We start from the raw sequence: 13,983 nt of genomic DNA on the forward strand, positions 1-13,983 counted from the left end.
CTGCAGTTGATACAAGTGTGGGTGGTAGTCAAATTATACCCAGAGCCAACAAAATGTAGTTTTTAATTTCTGAAAACCAGCAAACATCAGTGACTTCTGGCAGACAGCTAAAGTTTTCTGGCCAGTAATATGTAGATATGTACCTTGCAATGGCTCTACTACCAGCTGTTTGAAAAAACTTGGCTGTAAAAGAGAAGCCTGGTAAAAGAAGTATGAGTTGTCATGACTAAATGCACTCTTACGTCTGTCTTAACACTTTTAAAGTCTGCATGATTTAAGACTGTAAGATGAGGTATTGTGTCAAAGGACTGTTTTTCCAGCAAAGATGGTATAATAAATAAAATTAGTTGTTATAGTGAGTTTCTCTGTTGTTCTCAGGCCTCTCAGACAGGGAAAACCTGTCTGCATTAAAGCATTCTCTGTTGGATGGCCATATTTCTTTTTCAAGCATGTATATGTATGTATTTCTACATTTCAGATCAACCAAAAGGCTGCTGGATTGTTCCTGGTAGTAACAGCTAAGCCTTCTCTCTCAGCTACTAATTAATTTTTTCCCACAGCTTTTGATAATTTAGGAACTGTGACAGTCTTGTGACTGTTTTGAATCATTCTGACTGTGCTAAGATGACAAAATAATAATGCTAGCATGTTTATCCATGACTGAGTTACTCATTAAATACTATTAACAAAGATGACAGGGTCAGCAAAAGGAATATCCAAATAATGGTAGGGTTTTTTTTCTTCTCTTCCCTACTTTCCTGGAAGAGCTGAAGTTTGACAGAGGTAAGTAAAAGTCGATGTAGGGATTTAAAATCTTGAATAGACATAAAGGCACAAGTGCAGGTGGGTTGTTTTTTGTTTTGTTTGTTCTAGGTTTGGATCTTTTTATTTATTTATTTATTAGTGTGTTTTGATTTGACTTTTTTTTTGTTGTTTTTTTTTCCCCAGATGTTCTCTGCTCTGTATTCTAGGCATGACGCTGGGTAGGAGCAAGGTGAACATCTTGATTCAGCACAAGCTTCTAGCCAAGAGAAAGGTTGTATCAAATGTTCCCAGGGGAAAGGCAAAGGGGTAGGAGGTTTCATACTGCTCTTTAGTCTTATTAATTATTGCTTCAAGAAGGTGATACTACTTTGGTCTTTTGTGACCTCAGGTTTCTGGTATGTGGCAACCTTACCCCTTTAATGCATTGAGAAATTCATAATCCATAGGTGCAGGATGGCATTTGCGTGTTTATAACTTGGTTAGAGCAAAGACTGCTGGGGTGTCAGGTCTGCATTAGTCCAGTTCCTGCCTGAAATCCAACACTCACAAAACCCTGTTGCTTAACTGTGGTATTTAGGTCAGGTCCATGGGTTCATAAGGCAGTCTCAGGTTAACTAATCCTCCTCCTCATTGTTTAAGTGGAGAGGTGGTGAATCATCTGCCCAGCTGCAACCCTTACCTCTGCAGAGAGGTGTAAAGAAAAGTGCTTTGTAATGAGTTCTTCAAAACCACATCTTCTGCCTCTGTACCTGCCCCCTTCCCTTTTCTCAGAGCCCTAGTTACAATTTTGAACTGAACATGTGATGTCTTTTATGATTCTGCCTTTGAAATGTTCTCAGGCATGAGGGGAAAAAACAGAGGCTGCAAAATCTTCCCAAATACCTGGCTGATGGGGCTCTGCTGTGTCTGCACAGCCTGTACTGTTCCCTCCCTATAGGCTCTACCAACGCCGTGCTTTGAGAGCCTTCATGCTTTCCTCCCCCTCTCAAAAGTGATCAAATGCCAAGGACCAGAAAGATAGTCACTTTTAAAATTAACTTTGCCCAGCGTTTGTCATACTGGGAACAGCTATATTTTCTTTTTCAACAGATATATCTCTGCTAAATCAGATAATCTGTGGATAAAAGTCACATCCCTGATGCAAAGCACACCTTCATAAAGCTTTCAGGTGCCTGGAAGACTCAAGCAAGTAATTCTGTAACACAGAAAAAGCATTTCCTCTCCACAACCCTGACCACTACCACCACCCCTAGCCCCTACTTGATGACTAATTTTGGGGATAAGGTGTTGAGGTTTTTTTGTTTGTTTGTTTGTTTTCAGCTTTCTGTAATTAAGGCTTCCTCTTAATTCAGCTGTACTTACTGGCAGTGGATTTTATTGCTACTCATAATCATTCAAAAACTTTTCTTTGAATTTGCCTCTTAACCTCATGTAAGCAGTCACTAAATGTATTGTTATACTACTACAATTTTAAAAAAAAATCTAAATATAGATTAATGGATAAGATTTGTAGAAATTCAAAGAGGGACTGAATTTGAGAGGGGTTGACAGATTTTTTTGCCTTTATTTTTCAAGTATGAAACTTAATGGTTAAATCAGCCAGGTGTGTCCAAATGTTGATAACATAATAGCTTCTTTAATGATCCCAAGTCAGTTGAGAAGGATGAAGTTACATCAGAGAAATCGGAAGAAGTTGTAAAATTGTAGGAATGCAGACTTACCCAGTGCAATGAGAAGAAGCAACAAGAGACAGACAAACCAGTTCAGTACTCTTCACTGTTTGTCAGCTGTTTGAAAACCACCACCTAATCACTGAGAGCATCTGTTGAATTTGAAGATCTGTTCAGCACAAGTAAGAATCAACTCATATTCCATAGAATCACCTAGGCTGGCAGAGACCTTCAAGATGATCAAGTCCAATCATCAGCCTGACTTTTGCTCACCTTTAGTACATTGTGAGCTCTTCCCCATTCTGGCCAGTCAGTGTAATGACCATGTTGTACGTAAGAGTGTTGCCTTTCACCATTCCCTCAAAAAGCTGTCCATGACAGGATGATGAATACAAAAGCCATCCTATGAATAACGATTATTGTCACCTCAGCAGGTGAGTTGGAGAAACCCGAAGTTACATTTTCCAGTGGGAGTCAATAATCAGCCTGCTAATGCTGGTGATTATTATGAGATTATTATTTTATTTTCCTAGTGATGTCCATAACTTTCTCAAAATACATGACTCATATTTATTTAGTCAAACACTATTTTGGTTGTGGTTAACTAACTAAAACATTCAAGACTCTAAAATTTGTTCATTCCATGTGGTCTCAAGTCATGCTCATTGTGGCATAATTTACCCATCGCTAGTTCAGAGAAGTGCCTGCATAAATGCAGGAATGAACCATTATATTCCTGGGGTAATTTCTTAGTGTTTCCGTCTCACTGCATAACTAAGTGAAATATTCCAATGAAAAGTGCCTCACTGGTACACAGCACTTTCATGGTAAAAATGGTATTTTTAAAATAGAGTTCAACATTTAATAATTTTAAGGAAATAATATTAGTTAGTTTCACCTTTTAAAAGAAATTAATTTCATTGAAAAAGTGTGCTCTGACTGTATATGTCTTGCTATGACTGACTGATACATTTCAGAGGCTGGAAGAAATAAGATACTTTATTACTGCGATGTTTTGCCCCTGAAAGAAATAGCTAATTTAAAAACTTTTCTTTGTTATAGTTGAATAAAGAAATAGATCTGGCAGAAATACTCAAAGCAGATGAGTAATGATCCCTGTTTACTGGATTTTCCCAAAACTTCAATATATTGTCTTCTGATAATCCACTGAAACATCATAAACTATATAGGCTTCTCTGGAAAAAAAAAAAATGAAAAAAGTTAAAGAAGGAATAAATCCCTCCTTTGTTTTTCCACTGAAGTGATATAAATTTGTGTAAACTAGTTTATTTTCTGCTTAAATTGACATGTTGTAGGCAAAATGAGGATAAATAGTAGAAGAGTCCTGCCATTTTGAAATGGAGTCCTTCTGAACTAAGTATTTTTTCTTACTGGTTCTTGAAAATTCTTGGAGTGAATTAAATTCCTTAAAAATCTACATTAACCTTCTAACTAGTAGTGTGTCTGAAGATCCAGAATTTGAATGTTTTAAGAGACCGAGGATAGCTTGAGGTTATAATAATGATTACTGTAACACCATTTGAAGTTTTTTTGTAGTTTTGGTTTGTTTGTTGTTTTTTTTGGTGGTGGTGTGGGGTTTTGTTTGTTTTTTAATTTACTAGAATTTGTGGCATATTAGACAGCTTACACGCATGTAAATCTACCCCAGTGACACACCTAATCTAGGGAAAACTCACTTTTAACCCATGTGCTATTCATGGGCCATCATCTTGCCCAGTCATATTTCTAAAGTCCTCTTACATTGGTTGTTAACCCTGTCCCACACACCTCCCCTTCACCTGTGGAATTTAATTTTTGCTGTATGCTTAAAATTAAGAACTTCTGCTTTTAAAATCGTAAAACAAATTTTGACATGTCGACATGTCAGCATTTTTTCATAGGGCTGGGAAGTGGCTATTTGTCTGGACAAAACTATAACCAATCTTCCACTCTGAATCTTGATTTAAAAATCTTTTGGGATCCACTGCAATCTTTCCTTTCCTCCCCTGCTTCCCCTTTCCCTATCCTGATCTCCCTTTTAGGCCTGACGAAACCTTTGGTTAAATCCTGGCCTCATCCAAGAAGACAACAAAGATTTCTAAGGGCGTCCATGGTCTGGACCTCCATGTGGTGATTTGGAACCTGCTTTGATCTCGGTTCGAATTTCAGTGCTGGAGTGGGGGGGATTCCACAGGCCCAGAACCAAAAAATATTTTTTGCTTTTTTGCCCAAGCTTTCATCAGCTGTTAGTGTAATTTTTGAGTAGGCACAAGTTGGCTGAATGTCCCAAGTTAAAAGCAGAGAATAACAAATAATATACCCAGAAATTACTTCAGACCTGAATTTGTTTTGCAGTTAATTATTGTTTGTTTCTGAGTCTCTGTTCTTATTCTTTTATTTACTCTGACAACAAATGTGATGCTTCAATTTCATTTGAAATTGTTTGTAATAAAGCAGACCAATAATATGTCCATATTCAACAATGTAATAGTACATCTTGTTTTAGTAATTGCTAATGATATTTTGGGATGTAAATCTTCATGTCAAATTGCTCAAATTGAGAGCTAAATGAACATGTGCTTTGAATACCATAGGTGGGCTGGAAAAGAAAACCAGACTTCAGTCATAAGCTATGAGAAATTGTTAAAATTACATTTCAGGACAGGGGAACACCATTCCAGGGGAACTCCAGAAAGAATTATTAAATTTTTTTCAGTGTGCCCCTCAAAACATAAGGAGCTCTACAGCTATCACCCTCCCACTCAAGAACTGCTCAATCTCCCTGTGACAGGAGCTGTTAAATGGAAAAGTGATATTCAAACAACTAAGGCAGTTGGGTTCTTTCTCTTGTGAGTTCAAAAGGAAGAAGAGCAGGAGGAGTAGTCCTCCTGTAAGATGGATGCAGGCGGCTCTGAGAATGTGGGTTTCTCTGAGGTGATTTTGGTGATTTGTGAGACTACAATTTGGGAAGTGGCTTGCTTTTTTTGAGATGTTCTTTCGTATACCTCTGTGGTCTTGTGCAGATAGCAACATTAGCATAAAACATTTCATTTACCTTAGAAGCTTCCACAAGATAACCAGTGCTGATACATTGCTTCAAAGGCATCCGTAGGTGCTAAACAACACTGTTACCTTATATCACTTCCTGAAAAAATATATAAATAAATAAATGAATAAGTTCCTCATCTGTTTCTCATAAGAGGTTTTATCTTTTCCCCTGTCAGTTTACAAGTCTTATTCTTGTTGCAGGTGATGTGCATTGATTTACCTCACCTTTGTGCTGGAATCCCTTATCAATCTATTCTGAATCACAGCAAATCTTATCTTGTAATATAAGGTTCCTGAGCTTCTCTGCTTGCAACATACTGCAATTACAAAGCCATTTACAAATTTATATTTGCCACAGGAGGAAAGAAAAATCAGGCTTGAATTTAATCCTCTATTATCTTGAAAAGAAAGATTCTATCACTGAAGGAAGAATAGAGAACTTCACTTGATACCTGAAAAATAATTTTTTTTTTTCCAAAACCAAAAAGTGACTTTGGTATTTAATTTGAGGTCAGCTAAATATGTCCTTTCAAATACTCTTGGAAGAAATAAAGTCATATTTAAACCTCTGGGTGACATTTATTGGTGGCTAGCATACCGCATATCTACTGATTGATAATCCATGGCAGACAGAAATGTTGCGTGCTGAAGGTGCACCGGGCTGCAGCTGCCCTTGGTTGCCGCATGAAGTAGTGGGTGATGCTGTGAGGCCACCTGTGATGGAGGTCTCACTGAAGGCTGTGTGGAGGATCTCTAAGATGGGCTTTTATGACCCAGTTTATCAGCAGGCCCTGCCTTCCCCCAGCGGCGGCCGGAGGCTGAGCTGGCCTCAGGTGCCTCGGTGTCCCCAGACTGCAGGGAATGCCTACGTAAATGTCTCCATGCACTGCTAAAGTAAGGGTGGCAGGGCACGAAGCTCTTGGTTTATTTATGTGTCTGGAAGCTGTGTGGGTTTGGTAACAAAACATCAGGTTTATGCAGTGAGTTATTTGTTTCTTTTTCCCCCTCCAGGCAATCTAATTCATAAAAATCCTTGTTTTTCTCTATCCATCTCAGTTACTTGCTTGCAGTGACAACTACCAAAGAAGTTTGCGGAGTTAACGGGCAGATCCCAGTCTGGGAGCACTTTACTGGTGACCCAGAGTGAAAGCTGTATTCATGTGTGCACGCTGAGGGCTGGGGGACACAAGGCCAGGTCCCCTGCCATGGTCTCACTTTCCAGCTGCTGTCAAGCTAAGGATGATCCTGCTAAGAAAGTTCATGGTTCAAAGCTGAAGCAAAATCATTTTTTATGAGGCAGGCAGTTAGACGTCACTTTGCCATGCTACAAAACAAACATCTCCGTACCCGGTTTTAACACGAGACGCCACGGTCTGACTCTGCCCCCAGCGCAAACTGACAGAGATGTTCCCAAAAGTGCTCCGCTGTTGGTGGCTGGAGGCAGATGGCTGGCTGAAGAGCAAACACATGGGGAAGGGATGATTTCTGTCACTGTGTAGCTGGAGCTTGGCTGTGTGTGTGTGACAACGAGGATGCAGGTGAGGAGTAATTTGTGGTGAATAGGTTAATGCATTAGACTCGAGCAGCTGTCTCACCTTTAGAGGGTCCTCATGTTTCAGTTCTTGCTTTCTGCCAGGGATCTCTAAAAGAAGCCAGCATGAGGGAGATAAAGCAGAATGTGGCAAATTACATTGATTCTGCAACTTTGTTACATCAACAATTAATGTTCATTGTCCTAATGGTGTTTGTGAGCCTTCATGGAGTGCAATGTTAAAGGGGGCGGAGGAAATAAATTCCTCAATAAAAATTTGTAATCTGGACTTTTGCCAAGAAGCTGCCGCCTCATCGGGTATAAAATATACTCCTTTATACTATGCACATTATGGAGATAGCATTTCTGATGGAAACCAACTGAGAGGCTGCTCTCTTAAAGCACTCTAATAAAGTCTAGTACTTGTTCAGGTGAATAGACAAATAAACGCACAGTGACTTGTTTTGCTTACACCCACTAGTTTGTCTATTTGCTTTTTAAAATTTATTTATTTATTTATTTATTTATTTATTTATTTATTTCACATAAAGGGAACATCAGGGGAACATCTCAACAGTTGTATGTCAACAGATGACGGTATGGGGAAATAACTGGTGTGAGCTCTGCACTTTTATGTCTTTGCTAGTACTTTGCTGCTTAGCAAAAAGTCAAGAGGCTTCCATATTAGAGATGAGGGATGGGTTCAGCTCATTAGTGTGCATGAAATGTTTATTTTCCTCATTGCATTTTATCTTCCTGGTTCTTTTTCTCTACTGTTTCACACTATTATTATAAAGCACAGGGTTTTTTTTGTTGTTTGTTTTTTTTTTTCATGTTGACAACTGGGCACATTAAAACAAAAAACTTTCCAACCCCCTTGCATTAAAACAAAAAACTGTCCAACCCCCTGTGCATGTCCAGGTAGTAAATATCTAGAAGTAATTCATGCATATGGAAACCATTGTAGGGATAATTAGTCCCTGGCTATGGTATAAGACCCTGGAAACCCAACAGCAAAGTTAAGATGAGAGTTTATCATCAGTTTTTCTTCTTTCCAAAGGGCAGATAAAACGTAGCTTTTCTTTCAAAAATATTTTTTGCATAGATTTGTTCACAAGAGAGGAGAGGAACTTGCTACATGGCTGGCTGGGATCTGTTTGATTTGATCTTGCTGGATTTGGTGACATAGCCATAAGACTGTCAATAATAATCTTAACCGGAGTTTAGCCTTAAGACGTTGCCTCATTACGCACCGAACGGAAATTTTAAAGTATTTTGATGACATATTTTGTATATTTATTATAGAACTTTTATGAACACATAGCAAGCACTCATCCATATCCTCATTTCTGTTACTGAACTGTTGCTTGTATCTCATTGCTATGTATAAGACGCAATGCTACATTTCATTTGACGTCCAAAATTGAACTCTTCCACCACGGCCAAATGCCACCTAGTGATTAAATCAGGAATTGCACTTAATCACTTCATGCTGCTGGAGATCATGCGAGAAACTCGCAGCTAGAATAGTTGTTAAAGATAACAAATTTATCATTGCGATTAGAGACGCCTGTTATAAAAATTTTATCTATGTGAACTGAGTAAATCAATTTTTAATCTCCTAATTAGAGTACTATACAGTTGCAAAGCATCAGTTAATTGTAATGAGATGCATTTTCCCAAAGACAATAATTCCCATTCAGTTTTAGCTGTGGTTTATATGCATAATATATATGTAGTGAGTGTTTCCCAGGATACCTCTCAATTGATGCATGGCCATAGACAGGATGGAGGGCCAGCTGGATAGCATGGTGCATCTGTTTTACTTCCTTCATAAGTCACATTTACCACTCCTGAAAATCCACATAGAAATTTTTGCGCAAGATCATAACATTCCTGTTGGTATACTTCCTGGTTATTTTTGTGTTTTAAAAATACATTTTTTTCCAGTATTGTTCATTTTGTGTGCAGAGGAAATGTAAAAGCAGAAACTGTTTTATGGAGATGAATTGCTTTGCTTTCCCTGGTACGATTTCATTCCAGCAGCTCTCTACATGCAGGCTACCTCACCCTTAAGCCCTGCATTTTCACAGTTGTTTTTCCCCCTTCTTTATGCTACCCACATGCCAGGCTAGGAGCATGTCCTGCAGAGCTCAGCACTGTGGCCCTTGGTAGGGATCCTCAGCAGCACAAGGAGCAGCGTGGGAGCTGGCCGGACCTCCTGCAGGGTGCTGAGCCTCCCCTTGGGAACAGCACCTGTCAGTATGCAATGCTGATGAGACAGATAATGTGATGTTTCCTCCCTTATGCAGCTTTCTGCAACACTTTGCTGGTCATGACCTGATACTTGCCCTGACCCAACCTGGAATACAAATTTCATGTGCTCAGTGTAACTGATGCGACACGACCAAATCCAGTGCCTCTCCAGGCATAAAATACCATCCTTAATCCTGGTTTTGCATGAGATTTATTTTTATGAACTGTAGCTGGTGGCTCCTGAATCTTCGCTTGCTCGGTCTCTCTCGATGCAACACTGTTCCTGATATAATTTCCTATTGCTCTGCACTCTCTTCTCTTGCGCTGACCCACAGAAAGATGTTGAGAAAGGGAATTGTTCATCCACCTTTGTATGAAATTCAGCTCTGAATGGTAAGATCGTAAACAAAACTAATAGCTTCTGAAAATAAACTGGTACCCAGAATGCAACAGGTTGTCTCCAGCTGCAGAATAAAACAGTGCCTGATCTGAAAGACATAAACTCCTCAGGTAAACAGCATAGCTTTCAACAGAGAAAGACATTAATTTTTTGAAGTCATTTTTATATTTACATAATTATATTCACATAGAAAAAAAAGAAAGAAAATATGTACTTTAGATTATTATTACTAAATTCTCTGTGCATTTTTTTCTGATATCAGTGGAGTTGCAGGAGGAAAAGTTTTGGCCTTTTATGCTTTCATGTTAAGAGTGTGAATGCATTGGAGCAGAATTTGTCAAAGCTAACCAGTATATTATAAATCTATTTATCTGTTCTTTGACATTTTTTTTTTTTTTGAGGATATCTGTATAGAAGACCAAAAGACCACTGTGATTAAAGTTTCTGAAATGTTGGTGTATTCTTAAACAACTCAGTAAAAATCCCAAGGGAAAAAAAATAAAAGAAAAACGAACCAATAGTCATTCATATGGGAGCTGATCTCACCCAATAGACTTTGAAAATTGATAATTAACCAGAGACAGGAAGGTTCATCATTTGGTAATGAGCTGCCTACAAAATCATCTGATGAATAAAGGCTGTCAACCAAAATCTCTTGGCATGACTTGTCAAGCTGCAGGGCTTACTACAGATGGCATGTTGTGTCTGACCATCTGATCAAGTCAGGAGATACTAATGAAAATGGGATGTGAGCTCCAGACAATATTTCTTAATTCTTCAAAAGTGGCAGAAACAAGTTGTAGAATCTCCATATCCTCCACGGTGTATTTCAGGGAAGGGAGGGAAACGCAATCCCAGGTCAGTGTTAGAAGCAAAACACAACATAAAACAACAAAATTACATATGCATTATTTAACGCCATTACTAGAGAGGATGCAGTTGTGGAGAAAGAGTTACAGTAAGAGGATGATTTGGAATCCCAGAGCATTTATAATATTCGTCTTCCCTGTGGCACAAACTGGCACACGTACAGCTAGCCGCTATTTCTTCCAATTTGTACAATTCAAGGCTGTTTTTCACCCCTTTTTAAAAGGCCTACCCAGTAGTCTTTACTCAAAGGCGAACTGTAAATGATAGCTACTCTGGGCTGGTGCTCCATCTACCCAATAATACACAGTTGAGCTGTGCAGTGAAAACCATCAATTCTCTGGGGCTGTGTAGCAGTGCTGTGGGCACCACAGATGTTTCAGCTTTGTGGAGTTGCGGGTGCATAAAAGCTATTTGGATAGAAACAAATGGTGTTGAAGGGCCACATCTTTTCTCTCTCCAAACCAGACCACACCAAAACGTGCTCCGGGCTTCATTCAGCCAATTCCCTCATGGTGAACATTGGCAGTTAGCCCAGGATGAATTACTGTGAGCTTACCCCATGCAAGACAAAAAAAATGACCAAAAAGTGACCACCCTGGCCATGTGGAGAGAAAGCTGGTGAGAAGCCAGCTGAGTAGGTTTGCAAGAGCCAAGGCAGCTGTCTGGCTTCCAGGGCCAGCTTCTCCCCCTGGGAAGGAGGCAGTGAGGGAATTTCTTGGTTATCAAGAAACCTTACCCACCTCAGCCAGTAGTAAAGTGGAGGCACAGGTTGTTTTACCAAGCCAAGACAACCTGCACTATTAGAAAACCCCAGCCCAGCTGACTCCAGCACACTTTGCAGCAGGAGGATGGCACCAACCTGGCAACATACCACATACAGCACATCTCATGTGCCTTTCCCTGTCAGACCATAAGGAAGACAGACATAGAATATCCTGAGTCAGAAGGGACTCACAAGAATCACTGAGTTCGACTCCAGTATCTTCTAAACAAGGAAAAATGGGTAATGGGCAGCAACCTGGCCTAAGAATTGTAATTGAACTCCATCAAGCCAACCTGAAGTCAGCTTGATACTCAGGTTAGCTAGGGAACAGTTCTGAAGAGCTGATAGTTCTCAAAGGATATGAGAGGTTTGTCCAAAATGGTTTTGTTTTTTGTTTACTTCCTGGGAGGGAGGCTTTCAGGATGAACCCCAGTGGAAAATGAAGGACTTGACATGACAGCTGATGTCCCTTGTTCTTGATTATATACAAGTGATCTAAGCCAGACCTGAGCGCAGGTATCTTGGTGCTCTTGAGTAAGTGATGTAAGAAAGTGGGTGAAAAAAATATATGAGAGAATGTTTGTTAACAAGTAGAATGGTATTTCTTGGAGCTGTTAACAAAGAAACATCACCTCCTCCTTCCATAATATCTTACACTGAGTTTGTCCCACTGTTCCACCCAAACACACACATGGCCAGGAGAAATAACTTAAGCTGCCTGCCAGGCAAGCCAGATTGGGGTGGGCTGTCCCTGTGATGCTGTTACCCAGCCGTGGAGATTGTGTGAGGTGAGCTTGGGTTTGGCAGGTTGGGTCTGGGCTGCACATCAAGCTGAAGCAGCGTAATTCTGTAATTGTTTCCCAGGCAACCTTGGAAAGGGCATAGTCATGTTCATACCTAATGAACCTGGCTCCACGTGAGCTGCCTCTGATGGAGGCGGTGCCTGCCATCACCAGTGCCAAGAGACGGCTTATTTGGGGTGAAATAAAATGTCCTCCTGTAAGTTTTTAGAGTGGGCTGATAAGCCCATGGGGTTTCCTTGAGGGGGCTATCAGCAACCTGTTGGCTTGATGAATCTCATAATGGTATGTAAATATTGATTAACCCCTTACAGAATTTTTTCTTGTGTTTGGAAAGTGGAAACCAAGAAAATATGCATTTATTTATTTATTTTAGGTTCATTTCAAGGTAATTGAGACTAATGTTGCAGTGAATAGAAAAAATATTTCCTGTTCCCCTGCTGCCAGCACATATGGGACACACATGACTGCTGCAGTGACACCATCTGTCTTGAATTAAACTTAATGTGTGTTTCATACATGCAGCAGTAAACAATGTGCTGAATACAGTATTTGGCAGAGGTCACAAACTTTCCTTTTAGTTATATTTTAAAATATTTTTGGACATTTAAGATAGCCTAATTATAAAGGTGAAAAGCTCCACAGGCAGGGTTGAAATAAATTTTGAACTTAAACCTCAGATTCATTTTCTTAGTATGTGCTCTTCCCAAATTGCATCAATTGCATTTTCTAAGGCTTTACAAATTAAAGACACTGATTAGAAATTAAAATTAATCCATATTAGTATGCCAGAGCACATAACATCCAATGTATAAAATCTTTTTCGTGTCCTTTATCTCCTTAGCAGACGTACACAGTGTTATCTCTTGTTTTGTGCATGGCAGTAACATTATGGAAGACCTCCACCTTCCCCTTCTCCCCACGTGAACCTAAAATGATCACACTTACTCACAAAACATGATGGCTACGAGCTGCACAAACATTTCTGCATTACCTGGTGTTACGGTTTTGACTGGGATAGAGTTTATTTTCTTTGTAGAGGCTCATATGATGATATGTTTTTGATTTTTGTTGAAAGCAGTGGTGATAACACAGTGATGTTTTCAGTTGTTGCAGAACACCGTTTGCATACAGCCAAGGAGTTTTCTGCTCCGCACGCTGCCCTGCCAGCCAGGAGGCTGGGGGTGCAGCAGGAGCTGGGAGGGGACACAGCCAGGACAGCTGGCCCAGGCTGGCCAGAGGGATGTCCCATACCACGTGGCGTCATGCTCAGGGGGAGGATGTCTGGAGTGATGGCATTAATCTTCGCAAGAAACCATCGCGCATGATGAACCCTGCTGTCCTGGGAGTGCCTGAACACCTGCCTGATGATGTGAAGCAGTGAATGAATTCCTTGTTTTGGTTTGCTTGCATGTGCAGCTTTTGCTTTACCTAGTAAACTGTCCCTATCTCAACCTATGAGTTCTTGCACTTTTGCCTTTCTGATTCTCTCCCCCATCCCACCTGGGGAGAGTGATTGGGTGGCTGTGTGGGGCTGAGCTGCCTGCTAGGGCTAAACTGCAACGCCTGGCCTCTTAAACATTGAACCAAAGCCCTGCTGCAGGGGTTATAAAGAATCATAGAATCACGGAATCATTAAGGTTGGAAAAGACCTCCTAGATCATCTGGTCCTACCATCATCCTACCACCAGTATCACCCACCAAACCATGTCCCTAAGCACCACATCCAACCTTTCCTTGAACACCCCCAGGGACGGTGACTCCACCACCTCCCTGGGCAGCCCATTCCAATGCCTGACTGCTCTTTCTGAGAAGAATGGTGTATGCCAACACGCTATTTGGCTGCACAGCACAGAAGGTTTTCCAATGAACCTCAAACC

This window comes from Anser anser, assembly GCF_964211835.1.
Source record: "Anser anser genome assembly, chromosome: 1".
Lineage (NCBI taxonomy): Eukaryota > Metazoa > Chordata > Aves > Anseriformes > Anatidae > Anser > Anser anser.